Genomic DNA, 6,846 nt, shown 5'->3' with positions numbered 1-6,846 from the left:
GAAACAAACACATGAACTTGTGAGTGATATCTGGGATTCAACAAACCATAACACTGTGGAAACAAAGGCCTGCTTATGCTACTCAATCCCAGCGACCCTGAATAACTTCACAGTCAGAGGCTCCTGGAGGAAGGCTACATGCCTTCCAGCCTTCCCTCGGCTGCCCCTCAGAGGTGTTTTCCTCTTTTTTATACAGCTCACAGCACAGGAGGCCTCTCCCAGGAGAAAGATCTCCTTTCCTGGGCCCCTATTCTGCCTATGGGATTCCCCAGCCTTGCTCACTAGGAAGGCTAGTGATGACTTAGGGAGGCAACAAAGCAAAAGGTAGAGACCCTCCTGTTAATCCCAATAGAGTTGGACAGGGAGCATCTTCGTGAGTGAGTGTGTGTGTGTGTGTGTGTGTGTGTGTGTGTGTGTGTATGTGTGTGTGTATGTCCATATGTGTTTGGATTCAAATATGTGCATATGCATATGGAGGCCAGAGGTCAACCTCAAGTGTCATTCCTCAGGAGCTGAACACCCTTTCTCCCCTCTTTTTTTCTGACACAGAGTCTCACTGTGTAGTCCACAGTGGTCTGGAACTCTCTATGTAGACCCTTGAACTTACAGAAATCCATGCACTTCTGCCCCCAGCCCTCTGAGTCCTGGGACTAGAGGTTTGTGCCCAGACCATCTTTTCGGTTTTGACATAGTCTCTCACTGGCTTAGAATTTGTCGAGTAGGTTAAGCTGACTGCTCAGTGAACCCCAAAGATCCAATAGTCTTTACTTCTCCATCACTGGGATTATAAACTGGTGACATCATGTCCAGTTGTGTGTGTGTGTGTGTGTGTGTGTGTGTGTGTGTGTGTGTGGTGTTGTATGTGTTTATGTGGTATGTGGTACGTGTCTTAGGGTTTTACTGCTACCATGACCAAGGCAACTCTTACGGAGGACAGCATGTAATTGGGGCTGCCTTACAGGTTTCTGAGGTTCAGCCCATTACCATCATGGAGGGAAGCATGACAGTGTCCAGGCAAACGTGGTGCTGGAGAAGGAGCTGAGAGTTCTACATCCAACTGTAGCCAGAAGAGGACTGTCTCCCAGGTAGCAGCTAGATGAGACTCCCAAAGCCCATCCCCACAGTGACACACTTCCTCCAACAAGGGCACAGGTTATAACAGTGCCACTCCCTGGGCCAAGCATATTCAAACCACCACAGTATGTATATATACATATACAGAGGAGTGTGTGTGTGTGTGTGTGTATGTGTGTGTGTGTGTGTGTGTATGTGTGTGTGTGCATGCGTATGTATGTGCAGGCACACATGCATGCATGGAAAAGTCACAGTCAGCATTAGGTATGTTCCTCAATTCCTGTGTGTGAGTGTTCTCTGTATGCATGTATGCCCATGCACCACACTTGTGCATGCAGTGCCTTCAGAGGCCAGAAGAAGGTGTTAGACTTCCTAGAACTGGAGTTATGGATGCCTGTGAGCCATCACATGGATGTTGGGGACACAACCCTCATCCTCTAGAAGAGCAGCAAGTGCTCTTAACCACTGAACCACATCTAGCCCCAGCCTTTTTTTTTTTCTCCTGAGACCAGGTCACTCACTAAACCTGGAGCTGATCAGCTGGCTGGCCGAGGAGCTTCCAGGGATCTCCTTCCCCAACACTGGAGTTACAGACACACATGGCCACATGTGGCTTTTACATGCCTGTCAGGGGTCTAAGCTTAGGCTCATGGTTGAAAGACAGGCACTTTACCCACTAAGCTATCTCCCCAGATCTGAGGACTGAACTCAGGTCCTTGTACTTGCAAGGTAAGCACTTTGCAGCCTGAGCTATCTTCCCAGCCTTGTCAGTTTCCGGGACCAACAACTAAAGATCCACAGAATGGCAGTGTAGCCCCAGGAAGACCAAAGCCTTCAGGGGGCTGCTCTCTGTGGCTGTGTTGGGGTGAGGAGCTTTCAGTCATTTTCGTTTTCTTCCCAAAGTTCCCCAATAGCTCATACATTTTACAGAGACTGTTCACAGTGTTTGTAACCAAGAGAAAAGAGAGAATCCATTTAAAAGTAAGAGCACAAAACTTCTGGCTGCTCATCCAAGACTTCCAGCCCCAAAGCGCTTGTGAAATGAGAGCCAGTTGTCTCGGTGTCTGTTTATGTATGGAAATTTTAATTCCCACCCCACCACCCCTAAACTTGTCTAAGGAAAAATGCAAGCCGAGAAAGAAGGGGGAGATGCTGAGAGAGAGTCTCTTCTTTGGAAACATTTTCCCCCCCAGAAAGCTTTCTAGGTCATGTCATACTACAATGGGATTCAGGTCAAGAGAGAACAATGTCTCCCAAACTGACATAATTTTACCACTGCTGCCCTCTTGTCTTGGGAAGTGACCAAAGGCTGCTCAAACCTGTGTGCAAAGGTCCGTGTGTGAAGTCAAGCTCATTGACCTTGGATGGATCCTTCCCTCCAACTAGGTCATACATGCAAAATGCTGGCAACAGAGCAGCTAATTAGTCAGACTTCTCTTTACCTCTTGATCTTAAAAAAAAAAAAAAAAGGCTTTTAAAAATACTTGACAGTTTAGTCATCTTAGCCCACAGAGCGTTTAGCAGTGAATTGGAGAGGCAATACCAGCCCAGAGCCTCAAGCGAAGTGGCATTTTGAGAGCTTCCCAGACACAGGGCATAATTACAGGGTGACTCTGGCAGTTACTCCAATAACATTTGAGCGCGAAGTGGAAAAGTGAAAGCAATTGTTTTTTTCCTACCTATAACAAAAAGCTCTGATTCGTCTGCCCTTCATGCGAAGTGTACAACTGGTGCCCCCCCCAATTCACTATAAGAAAAAAGGCATTGATGTATAAATAGTGATCCATAATGCCTAAGGCATAAAAGCGGTGGCCACGCCCCTATTCCATCAGGCCTTGAATAGACCATAATTCAGGCATTGTTCTGGTGCAGCTGCACAGCACCTGCCAGGAATATACTCTAAAGCCTGAGTTGACTCCGGGACCTGCCTCTGCTCTCAGTATCCTCTAGACATTAAGTCCTGCCCGATGGCTATTTTATTTATTTATTTATTTGTTTGTTTGTTTGTTTATTTATTTATTTATTTTTTTACCACCATTTGGCCCTAACCTTTACTCCTTGGTCCTTATTCCCAGCTCCTCCATAAGCAAAAAGTACTCGGGGTTCAATAGCAGGTGTGTACTTAAAGGGTTGATTTTTACCAGGATGAGTTCGAGCTGGGAAGCTGGGAGTGTGAATAGCGGGGAAGAAAGGAGCTGTCAGTAGCTAAGGATGCCCAAAGCAGTGCTGTGCGAGCTATCCAGAAGGAGCGAGATGAGGGAGGGACTGAAGGAGAAAGAAAGGAGGGGAGAATAGATTCTATTAGTTCTCTAGCTGGTCAGCAATTGGTTAAGCCCCCCAATACAGACTCAGGGTTCCTTGGACATAGGAAGATTGAAAGTTCCTCAGCTGGGCTGGGGACGTAGCTCAGTCCGTACAGTGGGTAGACAGTGTTTACCCAACACGCATTAAGCACTGTATAAACAGGACATGGTTGTAGGCACGTGAAACCTCAGTGCTTGAGAGCTGGAGACAGGAGGATCAGGAATTCAAAGTCATCGTTGGCTACAAGCAAGTTTGAGAACAGCCGAAACGCCACAAGACCGACACGGAGTTCCTCAGCAGGCGGTGGAAGGATGGCTACTCATACCCTCACTGGCCCACATGGGACTGTGACAGGCACAGGCGGCTGCGATAGGCACCAGGTCCTGGTCTGAAGAGGGCAGCATAAGTCTCTTCCCTCTTTCGGAACACGTCTCTGCAAGTAAGTTTCTTACCTCTCACTGGACAGTTGGTCACAATACGGGGGGGCCCCTGACTTAGCTCAACATTCCCAATCAATGTCTGAGTGTCACCTCCGTCCCTGGGAGACACTGTAAGGCCTCACGTTGATCTGAAGCTCCAAGTGTAAAATGACAATGAATCTACCTACTTACTAAATGGACACCCATGTGTATGGTCTCCCCAAGGCCTGGAGCTGGGGAGCTTTTCACAGAACCAGCTGCCAGCCGCTCAGGGCACAAATGTACCCTTGGCTCTTCCTCTCCACAGAAAGCTGTCCGTAGGTGATCCTATTACAGTGGCTGCTCTGAAAACCCCAGGTCACATATGTGTGACCCACTCTTCTGGAGCAGTGTAGAGCAACAACAGGCTAAGAGTCCTGAGACTCCCCGGGAATCTCACCAAGGGCCGAGAGACCAGCCCTCACTCACAGACAAGGAAACTAAGGTCTCTTCCCCCAGCCTGAGTCCAGGAGCCCAAGAATGATGAGATGTCCTTGGGGCCCAGCTCGACCCTGGAGCAGATAGACTCAGAATCAGTTGCCCAGCCTGGATAAGCCTGGAAAATCCTGTTTTTCAGGCCTCAAAGTCAGATACCTTCAGTGGACCACCCCTTCCCTATCCTAGCACAAGGTCAGGGAAGGAAAAGCCATAAGTTGTAGCTAAGATCAGCTGGCTGGGTTCACCACTGCTGAGCTTCTGAGTATAAGATACAGCCCATAACAACCTGCTCAAACCCTTAGTTTACCACATTGAACCCTTGCCCCTCCACGCAGCCCCATTACTCACACAGATAAACACACATTGTTTCCACCTCGAGCTAATTTCAGCCTACGATGCCTGTGTTTTCAGTGGTTCTGGAAAATGAGCACTCTGTAGCTGCCTTAATTTACAGGCTGACACAGAACAGTGCCTCTCAACCATCCTAATGCGGTGACCACTTAATACAGCTCCTCACGTTGTAGTGACCTCCAAGCCTAAAATCATTTTCATTGCTACTTCGTAACTGTGAGTTTGCTACTGTTATAAATCGTGAAGGGAACATCTGATAGGCAACCCCTGTGAAAGGGTCCTTTAACCCTTCCAAGGGGTTTCAGCCCACAGGTTGAGAATGGTGCATCTTGTGCATAAAACTCATACAGTTGAACTGGATACTGTAGGACGTGTCCGTAATCCCAGCACTTGGAAGGCAGAGGATTAAGAAATCCAACTCTTGGGGTTGGGGATTTAGCTCAGTGGTAGAGCGCTTGCCTAGGAAGCACAAGGCCCTGGGTTCGGTCCCCAGCTCCGAAAAAAAGAACCAAAAAAAAAAAAAAAGAAAAAGAAATCCAACTCTTAACCACATATAAGTGTGAGGCTAGCCTTGGCTACAAGAGACTGCTTTGTCTCATTTAAAAAAAGAGAAAGAGAAGAGGAAGGGAGGAAGGGAGAGGTGGAAGGAAGGGTTAGGGAGGAAAGGAAAGGGAGGGGAGGGGAGGGACGGGAAGGGAAGGGAAGGGAAGTGAGTGTGTCTACAACACCCTGGAGTAGCCAGGGTTCATACTGCATAGCCCTTTGATAAAGTTTCCCCCTTATTCACCTCAAAAGCAAGTTTCTTTCAATGCTCCTCCAATTCCCCACAGAAAATCCAAAGGCTCCCCTTGCCTCCTGGTTTATTTTCACTTTCATTAGAGTGACTTTCAGACAGAATAGCACTAGAAACGCTGACAAAAAGAAAAGACACTTGTCACCTGACATGGGGTCCCACCCTCCTGAGGTTCTTAAAGGCAACACTGTATTATTTAAGCACACCATTTTCCCTTCCTGTCCATTTGAAAACAAAATTAGAAAAAGTGGGCCAAGGGCGGAGAAATTGTATCAAAACCTACTATATATTGTTCAATAAACACCCAGATAATTCTGCATAGGAGCTAGGGACCCCAGCATCCCAGTAGACAGCCACAGTGGCCTCGTAAAAGCTTACTCCGGAGAGGGCAGTGGATTGACTAAATCCCTCTTCAAATTACACACCCTTCTCTTCCTCAGAAAAGTCTTGCCAGTTCCACCCCCTTGGAAGTCAGTCACACAGACCCCAGCCCAGGTCCCAAAGCCACTTCAAATCCAGGGTACTTACTGACTTCCTTTGGGAATGAGAGTCATTTTAAAACAAACAAGAGGAATTCATGCCTTCCGTAGCCCCGGAGTAGACAACCTTGGAGGCTGGCACACTTTCAGAGGGTCAGTTTCCGGAGGAGATCAGCTGGGTCCCGGAGGGCAGGAAGCTGGGGGTCTCCTCAGAGATGTCAAGAGCGAGCTGTGCTTCCAGGTCCTGATCAGCCCCTCCTGGGGTCCTGTGGGTGGTCCTGTCTCCTTGGCAGCGCCCTTGTCTTCTGCTGGCCACAGCTGCAGAGACTGAACCCTCACAAAGCCAGCACGTGGAGAGCTGGGGAGGCAGGCAGGCGGGGCTCAGCCTGGGATGCCACAGACTGGTCCCCATAGCAACACGGCAAGGAGCTAGGCTGGTGGTGCGGAGCTGGTGGTGAGTGGGGCCACTGGTCGCGGGGGAGCAGGAATCCACGTGGCTTTGGGCTCCAGGAGGGCGCAGGAGGAAAGGCTTCTTGTCTAGACACTGTCATCTGTCTACCATTTCTGACAGACTCTGGGGGTCCTGAGGCTGCAGGGATCTTTAAACACTCTTTTTTTTTCTTTTTCTTTTTTTTTTTTTCAGAGCTGGGGACCGAACCCAGGGCCTTGCGTTTGCTAGGCAAGCGCTCTACCACTAAGCTAAATCCCCAACCCCTTAAACACTCTTAATATAACAAAGAACTCCTTTTCATGGCTTGGGGACACTTTAGTCTGTGTTTAGGGAAGCTATAGTGAAAAATGCACATTTTCTTAAGGAGATCTTTATCTGGATGCTGTGCCAGGATGTATACACATGGGTAGCATAAAGAGTGGGTGATGTGCACACTGTGTGCTGTGTAGGACACATCTCATGTAGGCCTGTGTTTGACATGTGTGTGACATGTACCTA

At 48.4% G+C, this 6,846-nt stretch overlaps 1 protein-coding gene across 1 annotated transcript in view; it reads right to left on the bottom strand.

The window, feature by feature from the left end:
- Positions 1-6,264, bottom strand: part of Fgd3 (FYVE, RhoGEF and PH domain containing 3) — a 62,442-nt gene extending 56,178 nt beyond the window's left edge. Inside the window, exon 1 of the mRNA XM_008771545.4 lies at positions 5,947-6,264. The gene's annotated coding sequence lies outside the window, so the exon portion shown is untranslated. The remainder of the gene's footprint in view (positions 1-5,946) is intronic.
- Positions 6,265-6,846: the final 582 nt, after the last annotated feature.

This window comes from Rattus norvegicus, chromosome 17 (genome assembly GCF_036323735.1).
Source record: "Rattus norvegicus strain BN/NHsdMcwi chromosome 17, GRCr8, whole genome shotgun sequence".
NCBI classification, from domain to species: Eukaryota; Metazoa; Chordata; class Mammalia; order Rodentia; family Muridae; genus Rattus; species Rattus norvegicus.
Note: the sequence above shows the minus strand (reverse complement) of the source record. Positions and strands in the feature narration are given on the sequence as shown.